Source organism: Oncorhynchus mykiss, chromosome 11 (assembly GCF_013265735.2).
Source record: "Oncorhynchus mykiss isolate Arlee chromosome 11, USDA_OmykA_1.1, whole genome shotgun sequence".
Lineage (NCBI taxonomy): Eukaryota > Metazoa > Chordata > Actinopteri > Salmoniformes > Salmonidae > Oncorhynchus > Oncorhynchus mykiss.
In genome coordinates this window covers 57,605,946-57,627,921 of record NC_048575.1, presented here as the reverse complement: position 1 = coordinate 57,627,921, position 21,976 = coordinate 57,605,946, and positions in this window count along the sequence as shown.

The window sequence follows — 21,976 nt, the reverse complement described above, 5'->3', positions numbered from 1 at the left end:
GCATCATGGCACAGCATTTCATAAACTTTACTGTGGGAAAGTTGATATGTTGATATGCTTCAGTTTGCTGCCATATGACTGGCTTCACATCTCCAGCGATTATAAAAAAAAATAGACCTAACACAAGTGTCATTCATATTTCCCTTATCCAAATGGATTACTCATTTACCTAGCTGTTATCAATAGCTCTTATCAAGTTGTAAATTACAGTGCATGGAGAATGGTGTCATTGTTATCAGAAAAAAAGAAGAAGAAGCTTTTTCCACTTGGAACCGGTAGCTTTACTAGACCTTATTCATGGTTTCCTCATGTGTAAAGGTGGTGGAATTATGAGGGAATTGAGTCAAGGTCAGAATACGGCGTATCTGTAGACACTCGACTGCCACTCCTACATTTATTTGATCTCCACCCCAAACTAATAGCGGATGAATGGCACACTATTCTCATGCTTAAGTTCAAGGTCAGAATACACATATAGAGAGAAAAGTGCATAAAAAGGGAATTATGTTCCATTTACGCACGCTTAACTTGGGTCGGAATGGGGCCCTTTGTGACAATTGCTGATGTAAAAAGGACTGTATAAATACATTTGATTGATTGATTGATTGATTGATTGATTGAGTCAATTATATTTTTGTGAAATTATAACAAACAGATGACATCAAAACAGGCAGTAACACAGTCCAGTTGGATTATGAGACACAGCTTGAGGACTTAGTGAAGGCTATCTACAGTGTGCTGCAGCAAGAGGGCCCATGATAAACAACAATGCCATTCTTGACAGGTGTGGAGGGTGTGGCTGCAATCATTGGATGATTGGCTGAGATAGTTCCACAAGGACTCACCCTGCATCCCCCTGGGATCCACATGCCCACCATCTCTCCATGCCACCCTCTACTGCTCTGCTCTCAGCCCCAGCCATCCCTCCCTAAATCCAGGGTCCTAACTCACACACCTTGAAAGAGAGAGAGCACCCAATTTTACACTCGCACGCACACAAACAAATGAGACAGTATTGATTGGAGCCATGGGTGCATTCTCAGTGATGCTCCTCTCAATAGATCAGTCACGCTCGTACAGCTTCCCTTGCTGCAGGCTAGAGCCTTAACACTCCAGCCCCGCACTCAGGGACATATTCAATCCACCAGCCCACATAAATAGCCATTTTAACCACAAAAACAAGCCCTTTCTTCTCCTTCTAACACCATTCCACCTCTGCTCTACTCACTGATCACTTAACTATTAGTTTATCCACATTGATAACACTAATGATGTTATCTATTCTACTATGTCCGCTGATGTTACACATGAAATGTACTCTGTACCAATTTTGGTTTTAGAAGTAGAGGGGACATATTATTATATATATTTTTTTATGCAGTCAGATAAACATTCCAAACCAGCTACTTGACTGTTCGGAGGCATCTGCACAATCCTAGAGCACACCGTTGCCTTGTTTTGTAACACATTAAAATTATTAAACTCAGGGGACAAAAATGCAATTTCAGAATATGGGGGGGGGACATGTATTTAGTATTTATAGCAGTGATTGCCACATCTATGACTCATCTCGTCTTTATTTCTGTGACTGTCTGAGTGGGAGCTACCACATCCCATCTTCACACCACAGATTTGCTGACACTTCTCTGGAAGTTGAATCGTAGGGGACTGTCTGTGCTTTGAGCCCCCCCCACCCCCCAGACCCACCTGCATGGACGTGAGAGAAGTTGTGTTCGGCTGCATCAGTTTCCTGCGTGACTCGTCTGCAGATTAATGACCTCATTAAGGAGTGCCTCTCTCGGTCTGTAGCTGATGTCACATGAGCACACACACAGATACAGACACCCATGCACATGCTCCCACTAAAACACGCACAACATGTTACCACTAAAAACCTACACCTAACACATGCTGTATAACAAGACGGGGACTGTGCTGTTTAAATGGCATGGCCATCCAAGATAGGATCAGGAATGGTTTTGAACAGGAGGGGACCATCATGATTTACCATTCTCTTGCTATAAATCGCATCAGTCAATCACCCCTTCCCTCATCATCAGGCTGACACTGTCACGCCTGCTCCTGCTCTCCCTCTCTGGCACTTGAGGGTGCCAGGCTGCCCGTCATTACGCACACCTGTCACCATCATTACGCGCAGCAGCGCTCATTGGACTCACCTGGACTCCTTCCCTTTGTTGATTGCCCCGTCTATAACTGTCTGCTCGTCCGTTTGTTCCCGGTGTCTGCATTAATGTCGTTATGTCTTCTTGTCCATATGCTGTCCGGTCCTGTTCTGTTCCATGTCCATTGATAATTAAATGTTCACTCCCTGTACCTGCTTCTCATCTTTACCAGCGTCGATCCTTACAGACACAGTGATTTAGGGTGAAGAATAAAGATGTGATTGGGCAGCCATATAGCCTATAGCATGAAGGGAATAGTGTTCTGCTCTGTGTACCTATAAGGCTTGACAGCTAGTCATTGCTTTGTGTACATGCAAAGCTTCTGTAAAACCATGCACTTATCAAAATGATACATGAAAGGCCTCCACAACCTTTACCGAGCAACTATCCTCTGTTTTATCTTACACTCTATTAGCTACCAATACGCCTTCCCTGTCTCACTCTCTTCCTTGGTCTTTACGAGCTATCCTCTCTCATGGCCCACAAAACTGTTCTGTTCTCGTCCTTAACTGCTAAACAAGCCCCTATACTCTTGCTTTTACACACACACACACACACACACACACACACACACACACACACACACACACACACACACACACACACACACACACACACACACACACACACACACACACACACACACACACACACGTTCTTCTATCTTCGTGAGAAGATATTAATGTCCATTCGGAATCCTATTTTCCCCAACACCTAACCCTAAACCTAACCCTTACCCTTACCCTTACCCTAACCCTAAACCTAAACCTAAACCTAAACCTTAACCTAACCCCAAGCTTAAAATCGCCTTTGTCCACATGGGGATTTGGGAAATCTCCCCACGAAATGACTCAAATGATCGGTTGAGAACTGTTGTTTTGACTGCTCTATGCCTAGGGATGCAAAATACATTTCAATAAATTGCCTGGCTTTCCAGAAATCCTGTCTGGAAGATTCTGGATTTCCTGCTTATCCCTCCTGATCCCTGGACCCTCCAACCGGGATTTTGGGAAAACCAAGGAATTTATTGAAAGTTCCTGGAATTTTGCAACCCTATCTATGCCACATGCACAGTAGCACTAAGGTGTTTACAGGAAACATCATCCCAGCCACTCATGTGTTGGCCTGTTCTGGCCCCGCGGGGAGAGAGGCCACCTCTCCTCTCCACTCAGGAGCCCTGTATGTGTCTGCTCATGTGGGACATGCCCCGTACATGCACACACAGCCAAGATCTCATGCCTGAATGAGTTTGCTGGCAGGCCGTGGGCTGTGGGCTGTGTAGCCTGCACGGACAGGAAGGGGTTACGGTCGCACATTCCTGAGTTTAGAGCCTGTAACTAATATTGGAGTTTATTAGCAGAGTAGTTGGAGGCTGAGCCTAGGCATTCCCATCTGGAGGAGTCAACGTCTGGCTCCCTCACCGACACACACACACACACACACACACACACACACACACACACACACACACACACACACACACACACACACTCAAACACACACACACACACTCAAACACACACACCTGCATGCACACACTTTCGCTTTTGTCTGACTCCTTTTCTCTCCCTCCATCTTGTTTTCCTAGGTTTTAGTATTTGTTCTCCTTTTCTATGCCATTATTTTCTGTATTATATACTTTTTATTTCAATATTTAAAAAATGTTTGCCCCATACATACAATTAATGCCTAAGCAAATATATGCGTCTTATGTTTAACCCTTTTAATGTAAACATATAAAAAATGATCAGCTTGGTGTGAAGTTAAGTCTATTCTAAGATTAAGCTCACGAAAACCATTATGCAACCATGAGCACCAAACTTTGTGTAAGGCAGGCCATCTGATATATTGAGATAAAGGTGAGCTACAGAAATAGCTATTCTGTTGTGCTGTCACAGTGCATAGCTTTCCTTTCCTATTATGAGACTTCAACGCTATCCATATTTTACAGTAATGTAACATATTCACTGCAAATGCATGGATTGTGATGAATGTAATATAACAGTCCAGCTTATTTTACATGGCTTTCGGCTACTCTTTAAGAGGTTTTTACCATTTTTATAATCTAATATTAAACAAAACCATCAGTGACAAGTATTTTGTCATTTTCTTAAACTGGGTATCTAGCCTACCTGATAAAAGTCGACATAGTACAGCCTGTGATTGAGATTTTTTCCCTCCATTAAGCCCGCAGAGTGCACTTTAATGATTGCATCACCTAATTCTGATTAAATATCATAATATCAACACACCTGATTATGACTATGTGGTAAAGATAAGTTGATGCTCTCTTTTTCAGAAATGTTAACTCCCTAATTCCTTCCCCACTCTAAGCTACACCTCAGTCTGTGGGTCATGCAATGGTTTGGCCCATGGTGTAGTTTGAGCCCTTGTTTGACTGACAGAATGGAAGAGCAGCAGGGTTAACGAGTGCATGGCAACAGTCTACAGTGTTCACCTTGTCACTCAAAGGGAGGGTCTCCAGTCTCCCTAGCACCCCACAAAGGTGGCAAGACAGTGTGGAATGTTACTTTTAACTCTCGGGGGCTCAGACGGCCACAAGTTCAGCATCTCCTCTCACTCCACCTGCCTGGGACATTTTTCTGTGGTGTGGTGGTGGTAGGGAGAGGGGCTAAGGCCTCTTGCTCTGGCTTGGTCCATGGTTGTTGCACACATGTTGGGATGCGTCTGGATTCAATCAACACTGAACAACCCTGTTCCTAATTAGCCCACTGAGGTATAGCAAAGTAAGCACGTTTTAAAGTGATATTGACAATGCCTTTAAACTAATGTACATTCAAAACCTCAAAAACGATTATGTCACACATGAAGATGACTTGACATTTTCCAAATAAAAATGTTTACCCCACCACAAAATTGTATTGGCTATTGGTATTCAGCCATTAATCAATAAAATTTGTAGAACTCTCCTTAGCAATTTTGTCACAACAGGGGTGTATTCTTTAGTCGGATTCCTTTGCAAAACGTATTGTCTCCTGAAAAACATTTTGCAACTGACACCGTTTACTCTAAACGGAAAACGTTTTGCCACAAAAACAGAAGTTTCTATTGGAAAAATTAGGTCCCTCCCTGTTTGTTCCCTGAGGAAATGGTAAACGTGTCCATTGCAAAACTTTTTGCAATGGAAACCAAATTCAGGTAGGTCACTCCTTGTTCCATTCCGTTTGCTTCCGTTTGGTTCTGTTTGGTTCCTAGTGAATAGTAAATACATGGTCTACAAGTCTTGTCAAGGGTGAATGAAGCCTGATTACTGATCTGCCAGTTTGTGTGACTAGAAAGTGGGTTCTGTCTCTCATAAAGGTTTAGCCAATCGCTTTCAATGATAATCAACTACACCCATCTTCTGAATTTTGTTAGCGAGGACTTGGACTGCCCCAGCTAATAATTCTAGGGGGAGAGAATGTTTTTGTAATGTTACCTGTAATGTTCCCCTGATTTTTAAGTGTCCAATTTTGCGTTAGTTATGGGAACATTCGATCTATGTTAGCAAAAACCTCCTGAGAACTTATTTCACATGTTTTGAGTTGGAGTTAGGAAAACATTCCCTCAATGTCAAACAGAACTTACCAAGAACATGGTTCTGAACATTGAAGTCTCCAGACCTGGGCATTCGGGGATTTAGCCCTGAGGCTTTTGCCCTGCCGGGATGGTGTAAAACAAGCTACTGCATTACACACTGTAATGAATACTCCAGACATGAGCCCTGCCTTGCCTTTTTAGTACAGCCTAAAACCAGCATTTCTGTGTAGGGTGGCACTTTAGGAGGCGGAGTCAGTGGTTTTCCAAAGTCATTTTAGATTCGTCCCCAAAAATGATATTTCGGCATGCACGACTGTTCATTCGACTGTTCATTCAAAGTTTACCGGAGTTAAACTTTGTTAGCTTGTTGTTACTATAGCACATTTTGTTAGCCCATTCAGAGTCAGTCATTAGGACTTCGCCTGGGGAACCTTTGTCTAGTTCCCTGTAAGTTACCAGGATGTCTTGGAATTGGTAAACATAATGGAAAACTTAATGCCCCCTTTGTTAAAAATATTTTCAGAATAGTCTAAAATCTCAGGATATAAAATGAACATGGAAAAAATTGAAATAATGGCATAAGGGAAAATAATAACTCGTAATCTACAGCAATACATTAAGTGGACCACAAAGATAAATGTATCTTACAGGTAGAATACATCTCTTCATATTTTCGGTAATACAAATTACCCCACTGAAGACATTCTTTAACAAAGTATTCTCGGTCAATACAGACTTCATATGGGAAAACAAAACGAATAGAATAAATAGGAACGTTTTACATGTCCCTAAATCTGAGGCAAATAAGGCATTTACTTGCGACACATTGTTAAATAACACACTAAAGAGGAACAATTGGTGCATATTAATATGCAATTTATGCATATTGAAGATGTGCATCCCCAGATTTTTTTCACGTCTGTTTTCAAAGGTTAAAACTAAGAACATTAACAACTTCATAGTTAAGAACACTATAACAAGATGGAAGAAAAGTAAACAGATTCCACAAGACCAATATCAATCCATAAAAACAACCCCTATGGAACAATCATTGGATAGCTTTTCAGAATTCACAGATAAATCGGCCCACATGGAAAACATGGAAAACTAAACTAAAACTAAAGACATAGAGCCCGTAAATGATGTGGTAATAGGAAATAGGAAACAGTTATTTCCATGACAGAATTAAAAAGCAATTTAGGAAATGTAGTTGGCGCCGACAGACATGGCTGCTTTGCTTCTAGCACATAAGCAACTTTTTTTGTGTGTTATTTCTTACATTATTAGCCCAGAAAGTATTTTGTGTTATTACATACAGCCGGAAATAACATTTGGACATCAGAGCGGCGGTAACTCACCAGCATTACAATCAGAAATATGACTTTCCCGAATTGGATCCTTTGTTTGTACCCTCCAGGGCATTGAACTGCTCCAAGATGCCGTCAGCAGAGAAGAGGTATTCGGAGTGGACTTCTAGTCCAACTCAGGAGACATGTACATCATCCACGGCTTCCGAGTATATTACTCACTGATGTTCCGTCCCTGGACAATAAAGTAGACGAGCTTAAGGCGAGGAACTCCTTCCAGAGAGACATCAGAGACTGTAACGTACTCTGTTTCACGGAAACATGACTCTCTCCGGAGACACTGCTTCCGTCCATACAGCCAGCTGTGTTTTCTGTACATCGCGCAGACAAGAACTAAGAACTCTCTGGGAAGAAGAAAGGCAGTGGTGTAGGATTCATGATTAACAACTCATGGTGTGATTGTGATAACACACAGGAAAATAAGTCCTTTTGTTCACCCAACCTAGAATACCTCACAATCAAATGTCGACTGTACTGCCTCACAAGATAATTCTCTTCAGTGTTCCTATGCATCCCTATTGCCCATTGAAAGGGATATCAACCAGATTCCTTTTTCTATGGCTTCCCTAATGTGTCTACAGCCACTAGACATAGTTTCAGGCTTTTATTTTGAAAAATTAGCGTGAACAACAACATTGCGTCAGTGGTCAGATGGTGGCTCTCAGAGTGATTTGTGCGTAATAGACAAAGGCGGCCATTGTTCCTCTCACTCCTACTGAAAAGACAATTGTCCCGGTTGATATATTATCAAATAGATATTTGAAAAACACCATGAGGATTGATTATAAAAAACGTTAGCCATGTTTCTGTCGATATTATGGATCTCATTTTGAGTTTTTTTCGGCATTGTCGTGAAAAGTTCATAGCATTCGCATCCAAAGCTCATGCTGATGTTGGCTTCGTTCTGTAGTTATTATCTGAACCATTCTGACATAGGACCATCATCCTACCTCATCGGAACAGCAAGTTATGTTGTCATCAAGGCTTTATATAGGAAGGGAGAAAAGGGGTGTGTGTCATAGTTTACAGCCTCTGTCTCTTCACGTGGGCGGGCATACTGAGTGGGCAGCAAGATCTTATGAAAAGCCACATCTCACATTTTAGAAGCTAAAGTCACATTTCATCCCATCACAAATCATTTCATATTCAAACATTTCAATTGAACAACAATTCCATGTGAATCCGATAACTCTGATGTGTAGGCTTTCCACTGTAGAGTTTATGTCATCTTATCATTGATGAGAATGTGTCAGATGACAACCGAACTGACATCATATTCATTAAGTACCACCGCATATGTTCAATTGTTCGGATTACCAGAATATAGTTAATTTCCCCCCACATTCTGACGTTCCCAGAATCTCTATGTTAACCAAGGGTTTTGCAAATGTAACCTCAGTAGGGTAGAGAGGAAAAAGGGGGGAAGAGGTATTTATGACTGTCATTAACCTACCCCCCAGGCCAACGTCATGACATTCCCCCCATGTTGGGTTCAATCTTGCGATTAACCTGCATGTTGCAAACCAACATAAAAATGACCGTGGGTTGTCCTGGTTGTGGACCATCGATGTGGTCCCATCTGGTGGTAGACCCGGGTAGGGTGTCTGCAAATGAAGAAGTCCGCTCCATGGCTGGACAGCAGACGTCCAGTTGGTGAATGCTGTTCCTCTGGTGTAGTCGACCCAGATAGGGTGTCTGCAAATGAAGAAGTCCGCTCCATGGCTGGGCAGCGGATGTCCGGATTGGGATCGCCGTTCCGGACCCGTCGTCTGGGCGTCCAGACTGGAAGATCTGGGCAGTAACTTAGGCAGATGTTAACAACGCACACACACTCATGAAATGTATCATTACATTTCCTCCCAAATGAGCGGCGTTGTGGCAATAACTGATGGTTGTATGTGGAAGTTGTTTATGGCTCTATCACTTTCTACGTGCCGAAGAAAATTAAACAAAATGAATGAAAGCATGAACAAAACAGAATATAGTTATGCCACCTTAATCATCTAATTGGACTGTATTCTATCTAAGTCCATGGTCTTGGCAAAATGACCCTATCATGACATTGTCTAATGTCATATCTAGGGTTTTCCTAATTTGCATGGTGTTGCTCAGGGTACTATCCTAAGTTGATAACTATATGATAAGTCTACAGTTGTAAGGCACTAGTTTTGGGCAGTCTACAGGGATGACCTATGGACTTCTGAGAAGAAAACTGGTGAGTGCTGTAGCTGTAGAGTTAAAGGCCACTGTCTTCCACAGTGACTGGTAGTCTGTAGTGGTGGTAGGTATGAAGAAGTATACTTCATAGCTATGTGATCCACGGAGGAGCTAACCTCATGACGGAAGTACTCTAAGTATTAGACCAGTCGTACGTGGTGTGATCGTGGTTCATGACTTCTAATAACTTTTCTCCTGAATGGAGGGTTCTATTTATTAGTGGCGTGTGTAACCATTGGAAGAGTGCAATGGAGATTCCCTTCCCCGTGCTGCACTCTGAGTGACTCCTATGTCGCTGTTATCAAAAGCAATTTATCTTGTGAGGTTATTAATCCTCTTACTGAGTGTTGCTGGACTGACTGTGGTATTGGTACTGGTACTCAAGGGGTCCAGTTGTCCTACCGATTTATTCTGAAATGTTATCCTACAGGAATACATGATTAGAGCATTTTACTAGTTGTCTTGTAGTGACTACTACACATGGCAAGGAATGATTATTGTTGCCATTTGTTTTTGAGGTGGACAAGTCCACTGGACTTCCTTTACGACCAGTGTGGTACACCTCAGTACTATCTTAGATGTGTTCTAAGATAATCCCCGTCTAGGGGCCTGTCTGCTCCTCACTGCTCTCAAAGGGGAGTTTACAACTAGATTTGATTTATGCTCTGGCAGCCTCGTACGGTCTTGTCCGTAGTCTCGACCCCCCCACCGGCCTCGATAAGGCTCGTCATGGGTCTGGGCTACTATCATGGGTCTGGGCTACCAGCGGGTGGTGTTGGTATCCGAGGCGCAAACAAAAAGTTCGGACCCTATGTACGAGTTGTCAGTGACAGCGTTATTATGAGAGTGGCTGTAACCTTTCAACCAAATCTCCTGGTGTTTGTGCTTCAACACCCTCAGTGGCTGTCGAGGTCTGTCAGTCACCACCGCGTCCGCGTGTGGCAACCTCTTCAGTACTTGCGAACTGAGACGAGGATATCGGTCTGTGATATCGCAAAGTGTTTCACCAGTGGGAGTCATCGGGTCAGTTGTTGGACTGACGCCATTAGTGTCATTGTAAGGTTTGACAGTCCCCCACAAAGCGGAAGGTGTGTCATCTGAAGCAGAGTATACTCTGCGCATCAATGTTTTTCTTGCTGAGACGGCCGCAGTGCTTGTGGAAGTGTCCGAAGGGCAAGAGAAGTTCATCTCAACTACCGTATTGCATGAATGCAAGGAGGAGGGAAGTTGCTCATTCACAGAGACAGCTGGCTCAAAATCATGAAAAGAGTTTTCAATCAGGTTGGCTGATGGAATGTGTCGAGATATCGTAATATCTCCTTGGATCGGATTCTGCACGTCTTTTTCCCAAGGGGTGCTTTTGACAGATACCCCTCATGAATGACTGCGTTGCAGCTAGCGTTAGGGGAAGACAGTGTGGTGGGTGGAGAAGACACTGGCCTGTGACCATACCTGGTTGGTTTTCCAATCCATCGATGGGAGTAACCGATCCATCATGTCTGCTCCAAGTAGCAGGGGTACAGTTTCGAGGCTGGTAACATACACAGGGTGAACGAGCGATGCGTCCTGGAAGTGTAGTTTCAGCATGACTCTCAATGTGAGAGGCGAGGTAGTCTGAGTGACCACTCGAAGTATAATGTCGCATCGTTCCACTTTTACCCAACGTGTAGTTGGCTTCAAAGCCCTTTTTAGATCATCAAACCATGTTTGCGAGATGAGGGATATTGTCGCACCCGAATCAATTAGCGCATGACAAGTTAAGCAGTCCTCCAGGACTGTTTCCATGTATGGTCGTTTCGATTCGTGTTTAGTGGACATGTTCCCCACAAAGTGGAGTGGTCGTTCGCAACAACGTGATGTGTCAATTCTGTTCAAGGTGGAAGTAGATCGACTTTTCAGATTTTGAGTGGGCTTGCCTTTAATGAAGTGTTTGACCTTTTTCTTCGCCACCTTTGTGTCAGAGTCTATAGACAAAGCCCATGGGCTTGTTTCTTGATCAAGCGGGCCCTGGATAGGGTCTCAAGTGAGAGCGGGAGAGATTTGAGTTTTAACGTCCTTGCTATGGGTGTTAATTCCTGCGGATCTGGTGTCCGGTAATTCCCCGTCTAGTCCTTGTGACTTATCTTTTACCCTTTTCTCAAATGTTTGGAGAACATTGGTCTATGTTTTGATCATCCTTCAACCCTTTGTTACCCTTGTGCTCTGACACTTTGTGTGGGTTGGGTGCAGGAACGTAGTGAACAGGTCGATTGTAGCGGTAGTCGTTTTGATGGCGACGTACTTTACAGTTATTTCGACCGCGGAGGTTATTGGAATTATGGTTTCATGGTAGAAACTGTTGGTGTGCGTCATCTCTTAACGCTCCAATACCTGATAATGCACCCTCTAACTGGAGTCAGTGTTCCTGGTCCAACTACAAAACCGAGTGGTCAGGGCTCTTAGCGTTGCGAGCTTTTGATGCCTCAAAAGCTGTGCTTGTTGTAAAATAGGCAAGCCAACGTGGGCTGCAGGGCCCAAGTAGGTAATGAAGGTGGGATACATGTTCGACAGGAACATTTGTTTAAATGGTAACAGGTCATCCATGCCTGTTTCAGTGAGTAGGCCAAAGTAAGCTGAACGAAGCCTATGATAGTAAGCTTGTGGGTGTTCGTTCCGAGCTTGTTTGACCGTGTTAGCCAGTGAGCTATCGTGTTTGCGAGTTGCAAAATCACTGAATTCTAATTTCAAAGCAGTGGCAAGTTTAGCGTAGTCATTTAGCACGTGTTGCTGTTGTAGGCGAATTAACCTTGTCACGTGTCTATTCGATGTTAGCTTCAACAGGTAAACCCTGTCATAACCCATAGCGTTCGGGTAGCCATCCAATGCGTCCTCTATGTCAGCTAGGAACGTCTCAGTATCGTTTGGCTGACCTGGAACGGGGCCAAAGGTGGGGAAATTCTTGACGAGTTTGTCAAGATATTCCGCATCAAGCGGGCAGGGAGGGTTGGCTTCATCCTGTGGGGAAAGTGGGGCCGAAAGGCCAAGATGAGAAGCCAAGCTTTGGCTTTGTTGGCCAAGAGGCGCCATATTACTCAGTGCCGAATGGCCGAGAGGAGAAGACTGAGGGACACATGATGGAGGCAATGTCTGAAACCTATCGTCTTCACTCCTTTGAGTACCGGGCTCCGGTTGCTTGGATGGGTAGTCACGCTGTGGAGCGAGACCATTCTGGATTGCCTCCAGATGGTACATAAGGGTGGTATTCTGCTGCATTGCAGAGTCCACTTGAGCGCTTAGAGTACTGATTTTGGACACGTGAGTGTCGCACTTGCTCCTTTCGGTCTCAAACTTATCTGTCATGGTTTGCAGATAGAGGTCTTGAGTACGGAGCGAGAGATTCAGTGATGAGATTTTTTCAATTGTTCAATTGTTCGGATTACCAGAATATAGTTCATTTCCCCCCACATTCTGACGTTCCCAGAATCTCTATGTTAACCAAGGGTTTTGCAAATGTAACCTCAGTAGGGTAGAGAGGAAAAATGGGGGAAGAGGTATTTATGACTGTCATAAACCTACCCCCCAGGCCAACGTCATGACAGTGCCTTCAGAAAGTATTAATAGCCCTTGACTAATTCCACATTTCCTTGTGTTACAGCATGAATTCAAAATGGATACAAAAATGTATATATCAACCATCTACACACAATACCCCCACAATGACGTAGTGAAAACATGTTTTTAGAAATGTTTGCGAATGTTTTGAAAATGAAATACAGAAATAAACTCAGCTTAAAAAGAAACGTCCCTTTTTCAGGACCCTGACTTTCAAAGATAATTCGTAAAAATCTAAATAACTTCACAGATCTTCATTGTAAAAGGTTTAAACACCGTTTCCCATGCTTGTTCAATGAACCATGAACAATTAATGAACATGCACCTGTGGAACGGTCGTTAAGACACTAACAGCTTAAAGACGATAGGTATTAAGGTCACAGTTATGAAAACTTAGGACACTAAAGATGCCTTTCTACTGACTCTGAAAAACACCAAAAGAAAGATGCCCAGGGTCCCTGCACATCTGCATGAACATGCCTTAGGCATGCTGCAATAGAGGCATGAGGACTGCAGATGTGGCCAGGGCAATGCATTGCAATGTCCGTACTGTGAGACGCCTAAGACAGTGCTACAGGGAGACAGAACGGACAGCTGATCGTCCTCGCAGTGGCAGACCACGTGTAGCAACACCTGCACAGGATCAGTACATCTGAACATCACACCACCGGGACAGGTACAGGACAGCAACAGCAACACCAGGAATGCACGATCCCTCCATCAGTGCTCAGACTGTCCATAATAGGCTGAGAGAGGCTGGACTGAGGGCTTCTAGGCCTCCTCCTCCCCCATGTGGTACCCTTCCTGCAGGGTCATCCTGACATGACCCTCCAGCATGACAATGCCACCAGCCATATTGCTCGTTCTGTGCGTGATTTCCTGCAAGACAGGAATGTTAACATTCTACCATGGCCAGCGAAGAGCCCGGATCTCAATCCCATTGAGCACGTATGGGACATGTTGGATCGGAGGATGAGGGCTAGGGCTATTCCCCCCAGAAATGTCCGGGAACTTACAGGTGCCTTGGTGGAAGAGTGGGATAACATCTCACAGCAAGAACTGGCTAAATCTGGTGCATTCCATGAGGAGGAGATGCACCGCAGTGCTTATTGTAGCTGGTGGCCACACCAGATACTGACTGTTAAATTTGCCCCCCCACATTTTTCAATTTGTGTTAGTCACATGTCTGTGGAACTTGTTCAGTTTATGTCTCAGTTGTTGAATCTTGTTATGTTCATACAAATATTTACGCATGTTAAGTTTGCTGAAAATAAATACATTTGACAGAGAGAGGATGTTTCTTTTTTTGCTGAGTTTATTTCATTTACATAAGCAATCACACTCCTGAATCAATACTTTGTAGAAGCATCTTTGGCGACGATTACAGATTTGAGTCATCTTGTGTATGTCTGTGTCAGCTTTGCACATCTGGATTTGGGGATTTTCTCCTGTTCTTCCATGCAGATTTTCTCAAGCTCTGTTGAATTAGATGGGGAGGGATGGTGAAAAGCAGTCTTCAAGTCTTTCCACAGATTTTCAACGGGATTCAAGTCTGGGCTTTGGCTGGGCCACCCAAGGACTTTTACATTCTTGTTCTGAAGCCATTTAGGCATTGGTTTGGCTGTATGCTTTGGGTCATTGTCCTGTGGAATGTAAATCTTTGCCCCAGTCTAAGGTAGTTTGCACTATGAATCAGGTTCTCATCAAGGATTTGTCTGTATTTGGCTCCATTCATTGTTTCCTCTATCCTTACCAGTCTCCTATTCCTTGCCGCTGAAATCATCCCCATAGCACGATGATGCCACCACAATGCTTCACGGTAGGGGTGGTTTTTTCCAGACATAGCGCTTTGCATTCAGGCCAAAGAGTTTGTCTCATCAGACCACGGTATCCTTTGCCTAATGCTCTCAGTCTTTCACATGCCTTTTTCCAAACTCTAGGCGTGCTGCAATGTGCCTTTTTCTCAGGAGAGGCTTCCATCTGGCCACTCTCCCATAAAGCCCAGATTTGTGAAGTGCTGTAGACTGTTGTCCTTCTGGCAGGTTCTCTCATCTCAGCCAAGGAACTCTGTAGTTCTGTCAGAGTGGTAATTGGGTTCTTGGTCACCTCCCTGACCAAGTTCCTTCTTGCCCGGTTGCTTAGTTTGGTCGGACAGCCAGCTCTGGGCAGAGTCTGGGTCGTTCCACCCCCCCAGACAGTTTCTGGTCTGACATGCACTGTCAACTGTGGGACCTTATATAGACAGGTGTGTTTCTTTCTAAATCATGTCCAAACGATTTAATTGGCCACAGGTGGACTCCAATCACTTTGTTGTGACATCTTAAAGATTATCAAAGGAAATTGGATGCACCTGAGCTCAATTTGGAGTTTCATATCAAATGTGACGTTTGGACACACCTACTCATTTCATGGGTTTTCTTTATTTTTACTATTTTGTACATTGTGGAATAATAGTGAAGACATCAAAACTATGAAATAACACATATGGAATCATGTAGTAACCAAAGAAGTGTTAAACAAATCAAAATATATTTTATATTTAAGATTCAAAATAGTCACCCTTTGCCTTGATGACAGCTTTGCACACTCTTGGCATTCTCTCAACCAGCTTCATGAGGTAGCCACCTGGAATGAATTTCAATTAACAGGTGTGCCTTGTTAAAAGTACATTTGTGGAATTAATTTCCTTCTTAATGCGTTTGAGCCAATCAGTTGTGTTGTGACAAGCTATGGGTGGTATGCAGAAGATATCCCTATTTGGTAAAAGACCAAGTCCATATTATGGCAAGAACAGCTCAAATAAGCAAAGAGAAACAACAGTCTATCATTAATTTAAGACATGAAGATCAGTCAATGCGGAAAATTGCAAAAACCATCAAGAGCTATGATGAAACTGGCTCTCATGAGGACCGCCACAGGAAAGGAAGACCCAGAGTTACCTCTGCTGCAGAGGACAAGTTCATTAGAGTTAACTACACCTCAGATTGCAGCCCAAATAAATGCTTAATGGAGTTCAAGTAACAGACACATCTCAACACCAACTGTTCAGAGGAGACTGCGTGAATCAGGCCTTCATGGTTGAATTGCTGCAAAGAAACCACTACTGAAGGACACCAATAATAAGAAGAGACTTTCTTGGGCCAAGAAACATGAGCAATGGACATTAGACCGGTGGAAATCTGTGCTTTGGTCTGATGTGTCCTAATGTGAGATTTTTGGTTCCAAACTGCCATGTCTTTGTGAGATGTAGAGTAGGTGATAGGATGATATCCGCATGTGTGGTTCCCACTGTAAAGCATGGAGGAGGAGGTGTGATGGTGTGGGGGTGCTTTGCTGGTGACACTGTAGGGATTTATTTCGAATTCAAGGCACACTTAACCAGCATTTCTGCCACAGCATTCTGCAGCAATATGCCATCCCATCTGGTTTGCTCTTAGTGGGACTATCATTTGTTTTTCAACAGGACAATGACCCCAAAACACACCTCCAGGCTGTGTAAGGGCTATTTGACCAAGGAGATTGTTGGAGTGCTGCATCAAATGACCTGGCCTCCACAATCACCCAACCTCAACTCAATTGCGATGGTTTGGGATGAGTTGGACTGCATAATGAAGGAAAAGCAGCCAACAAGTGCTCAGCATATGTGGGAACTCCTTCAAGACTGTTGGAAAAGCATTCCTCATGAAGCTGATTGAGAGAATGCCAAGGGTGTGTAAAGTTGTCATCAAGACAAAGGGTGGCTACTTTGAAGAGTCTAAAATTGAAAATCTATTTGGATTTGTTTTACACTTTTTTGGTAACTACATAATTCCATGTGTTATTTCATAGTTTTGATGTCTTTGCTATTAATCTACAATATAGAAAATAGTAAAAAAAAATAAGAAAACCCTTGAATGAGTAGGTGTGTCTAAACTTTTCACTGGTACTGTATGTAAATGAGATATTTCTGTATTTACAAACATTTTAAAGCATGTTTTCACTTTGTCATTATGCTATACTGTGTGTAAATGGGTGATTTTGGGGGGGAATCCAGGCTACTAGGCACTGTAGATACATTTAGGTAGGGATGAACTGAGTAGGCACCGGATAGTTAATAAACCATAGCTGCAGCGTATGTGATAAGCCAAAAGAGTTAGTGCAAAAAGGTTTAATGCAGATTGTCTGGGTAGCTATTGGTTAACTATTTAACTGACTATTCAGCAGTCTTATGGCATGGGAGTAATAGCTGTTCAGGTTCTGTTGGTTCCAGACTTGGTACATTGGTACTGCTTGCCGTGTGGTAGCAAAGGGAACAGTCTATGACTTGGGTGGCTAGAGTCTGACAATTTTTAGGGCCTTCCTCTGACACCGCCTGCTAGAGGTCCAGAGGTCCTGGATAGCAGGGAGCTCAGCCCCAGGGATTTACTGGGCCGTACACACCACCCTCTGTTGATCGGCTCCTTTGTCTTGCTGACATTGAGGAAGATGTTATTGTCCTGGCACCACACCGCCAGGTCACTGACCTCCTCAATATAGGCTGTCTCATTGTCATCGGTGATCAGGCCAACCACCGTTGTGTCGTCAGAAAACTTAATGAGGGTGTTGTAGTCATGTGTGGCCATGCAGTCGTGGGTGAACAGGGAGTACAGGAGGGGAGTAAGCACGCACCCCTGAGGGGCCCCCGTGTTGAGGGTTAGCGTGGTTAATGTGTTGTTGCCTACCCTCACCAACTTGGGGCAGTCCATCAGGAAGTCCAGGATCCAGTTGCAGAGGAAGGTGTTTAGTCGCAGGATCCTACTCTTAGTAATGAGCTTGGAGGATACTATGGTGTTGAATGCTGAGCTACATTCAATGAAGAGCATTTTCACATAAGTGTTCCTCTTGTCCAGGTGGGAGAGGGCAGTGAGATTGTGTCCTCTTTGTATCTTTTTAGGGCAGTATTCGAATTGGAGTGGGTTCAGGGTGTCTCGGTTGAAAGTGGAGATGTGAGCCATAACCGGCCTTTCAAAGCATTTCATGGCTACAGATGTGAGTGCTATGGGACAATTTTTAGACAGGTTACCTTCTTGGGCACAGGGACTATGGTGGTCTGCTTGAAACATGTAGGTATTACAGACTGGGTCAGGGAGAGGTTGAAAATGTCAGGGAAGATACTTGCCAGCATCCGTCATTCTCTGAGTACCCGTCCTGGTAATCTGTCTGGCTCCGCAGCCTTGTGAATGTTGACCTGTTTAAAGGTCTTACTCACATCGAATATGGAGAGAGAGAGATCACACAGAGATCACACAGCCATCCGGAAGAGCTATTGTCTAAACATAAGTTAGCAAGCTATATAGCTAGCGTAGGCATTGCTAATTGGGAACTGTCTAGCTGTAGACACTTAGATCACTAGGCTTCTGTTTTTATATAACATGACATTAATTCCAGACTGATGTAGATGATGGGAGTGGACTTCATCTGGATGCCTAAATGGATGCCTAGCCTATATAAATACAGTAATCAACATAGGTAGGCTACAAGCCTCATGGCTAAGGCTCCTCCCAGTCAAAGGGTCTGGTCATCACTAGTTTATCCCAATTAGGTGTATGCAGGTGTAGTTGGGAAACACTATGTTAAAATACTCACATTTACACAAATCTAATAAAACCTTAGTTGACTTGCCATACCCCTTTTACAGTATATGATTAACAACAACAGGATAATAGGCAAAAACAGGCTGAAAAAAAACAAAAACAGATTTGTCATGAAATACCCCTTTGATTTATTTGTTCTGCTTTTTCATGTTTATTACTTTCACTACCCTCACCCCCCGCCCTCTCCCCTCCCCCACATCCAAATCTCACATTACAGCCATTTACCTAATTGGATAAAGCAACTCCTGGATGTTAGCCAAGGGGGTTTTATAGTCCGTGTTTGCGATTTGTATGTTTGATTATAGGATCTCTTTGATAATTACTCGCAGTTTCCTACCAGCCAGCCGGGCCCTGTCTCTTTATCACTTCCTTGCCGCGCTGTGAGCAGCAGTTGAGTGCCCAAATCAGCCACCGGGCTGTAAAAGGTACCACAGCATGCCTTCTGGGCCCAACATCATAGGCGGGTTTTGTGCCCAGTTTACCGAAGCTAATTATCCCTAATCGAGGTAATGGCGTGATCAAGTGTGGGCTATCATCACAGATCCCTCCTCTGCCTTCTCTCCCACACTGCAGGCCCTCGAAGGTTAGAATTCATATCTTTGTATTGCTCGTTCTGCTTGCGCTCTTATTTTCACTTCGTCCTTGCTCCCTCCCTCCCTCCTTCTGAAACTGTCCCTGTTCCTGGATTATTTTTTACATCTTTTCATTCACCCAAAAGATGATTTATTATATTGAAAAGGTATTGGGCTGTCTACTCTAACAATTGGAGAACATTTCCGCAACGGCGAAAGGCAGGTGGAAAGGAGGCGAGAATTGACGGGAACATTCTAGCCAATGTGACGGCAGATACGCATGTGAACAACAGGTACAACTCCGATATAAAATAGTTTTTCTCAAAGTTTCCGGGATGCCACGTGCTTCTCATTGACCTCCATACTATAAATTCCCACTTAGTCTGTGTCACATTTTATTCTTGCACAGACATATTTTTGGGCGGAGTCAGCCCTCTCACTTCGCCTTTTCCTCTTTGATTCCCCTGAAATACATTAGATGCTGTCAAGTATTGATGATTTTCCATAGCTTTCATCACCTGTGGTGGTCCTCTAGGAGGTCCCCTATAGCTGGTGTGGTTATCATCATGCTGTGAGCAGAGAGAACGTAATCCATTTTATTGCTCAGGGGATTCCAGCGACCTTCAATGTTCTCAAGGATCCCCTCCTGCAGGCCCCATCCTGGGCAGAGATACAGCCAGTTCTTCCCTACCTCCAGCCCCATAATACTGATAGGGCGCCTGCTTAATGAGCTTATGTCAGTTATTGAAACATTCATAGCCCAGGGACATTTCTATTGTACTTTTGCAAACTAAAAGTCCCTGAGGATAGACTAAAAGTTCCTGAGGATAGACTAAAAGTCCCTGAGGACAGACTAAAAGTCCCTGAGGACAGACTAAAAGTTGCATACATGTAACACCTCACCTCACTTCCACTTTATATTCATGTCTGGATAACTGTAACTAACTTGGGTACCTAATTATTACTGTATTCAACAATGCTATTTAATTACAGAATGGCAGGCAAGTTAATGGAGAAACAGACCAAGGCTAAACTGCAACCATACGTGCAAGAGAAGTTGCAACTCCACATGCTATTAACATGGAGATGTAGTTTAGATTTGCATCATATTCATACAGTAATTGCTCAACTACAACTATTCAAATGAGTCAATAGGCATTACTCAGTGTTAAATATGATCCTCATCTGTGTCACACTGTGCTAATGTAGATAGAGGTTGAGGAAGTAAAATTGGGTTTTAATAACACATTCTCAGAATTTGAGAAAATAATGCATATTATTTTGTCTTGAGAAGAAAGGTTGACAACAGCTTTTAATTAAACCTGTATCTCTCCCGCTTTCTCCCTCTATCGCTCTTTTACACATTGTCTCAGATAGACTCACACATGCTCACACACACACACACACACACACACACACACACACACACACACACACACACACACACACATGCTCACATGCTCACATGCTCACATGCTCACATGCTCACACACACACACACACACACACACACACACACACACACACACACACACACACACACACACACACACATACACACACACACACACACACACACACACACACACACACACACACACACACACTTGCACATACAGAGCTGTGATTACCATTATTCTAATCCGTTTATTTTATTTCCCTCCCCATCACTGCCTGTTTTTTTGGCAGCCTGCATGCAAATGTGGTAGGTAATGAGCAGAAAAAGGCTTCGAGAGAGGGAGGAAGAAAAGGAGGGAGAGAGGGAGGAAGGAGAAGGAGGGGGAGAGAGAAAGAGACAATTCTACAGTGCCTCTGAACAATCAAAAGAGAAGCCCCCCCCCCCCCGTTCTTTGTACACTCCTGCATCTCTTGGCTCATAGAGAGAGGGGGGTTGCTGCTGTCATCTGCCTGACAGATATTGAAGATAATTGTCCACTTTCTTCGTCTTTCCTGTGTAATTCCACTGCTGCTGCAGCTCACACAACACTCACCTGGGCAGGAGATAGAGAACAGGGAGAGGAGGGAAAGGATGGTAGGAGGGAACGGATGGTAGGAGGGAAAGGATGGTAGGGGGAAAGTATGGTAGGGGGAAAGGATGGTAGGGGGGAATGGATGGTAGGAAGGAATGGATGGTAGGGGTGAAAGGATGATGGGGGGGAAGGATGTAAGAGGGAAAGGATGGGTGGAGAGAAAGTATGGTAGGAGGGAAAGGATGGTAGGGGGGAAGGATGGTAGGGGAAAAGGATGGTAGGGGGGAAGGATGGTAGGGGAAAAGGATGGTAGGGGGGAAGGATGGTAGGAGGGAAAGATGATAGGAGGGGACGGATGGTAGGAGGGAAGGATGGTAGGAGGGGAAAGATGATAGGAGGGGACGGATGGTAGGAGGGGAAAGATGATAGGAGGGGACGGATGGTAGGAGGGGAAAGATGATAGGAGGGGACGGATGGTAGGGGGGAAAGATGATAGGAGGGGAAGGATGGTAGGGGGGACGGATGGTAGGAGGGGAAAGATGATAGGAGGGGACGGATGGTAGGAGGGAAGGTGGTTGAAGAACATGGTGGTTAAAGGAAGAAGTACTGTAGGATCCATTGTTACAGTGATAAAAAATGTATAGCTGAGATCAAGTAAACACAGGCTACGACTCGTTAAGGTCTCGTCACATCAATGTATCTTAGCCTTATTTGTTTGTGAGACAAAGCAAAATATTAAATTAATACCTCTTTATTTGTACTGCAGATTTACTGAGTATTCTGTCTTTGAAATCTATAACACAAAAAGATACAGAGACCATATTTGGATGAGTGACAGATAAAATCTCAGGGAGAAACTGCAGAGGCTCTTGTGAAGTATCAGGTTTAAAAGGTAAGAGGTCCAGCCTTCACAATGCTGACTTC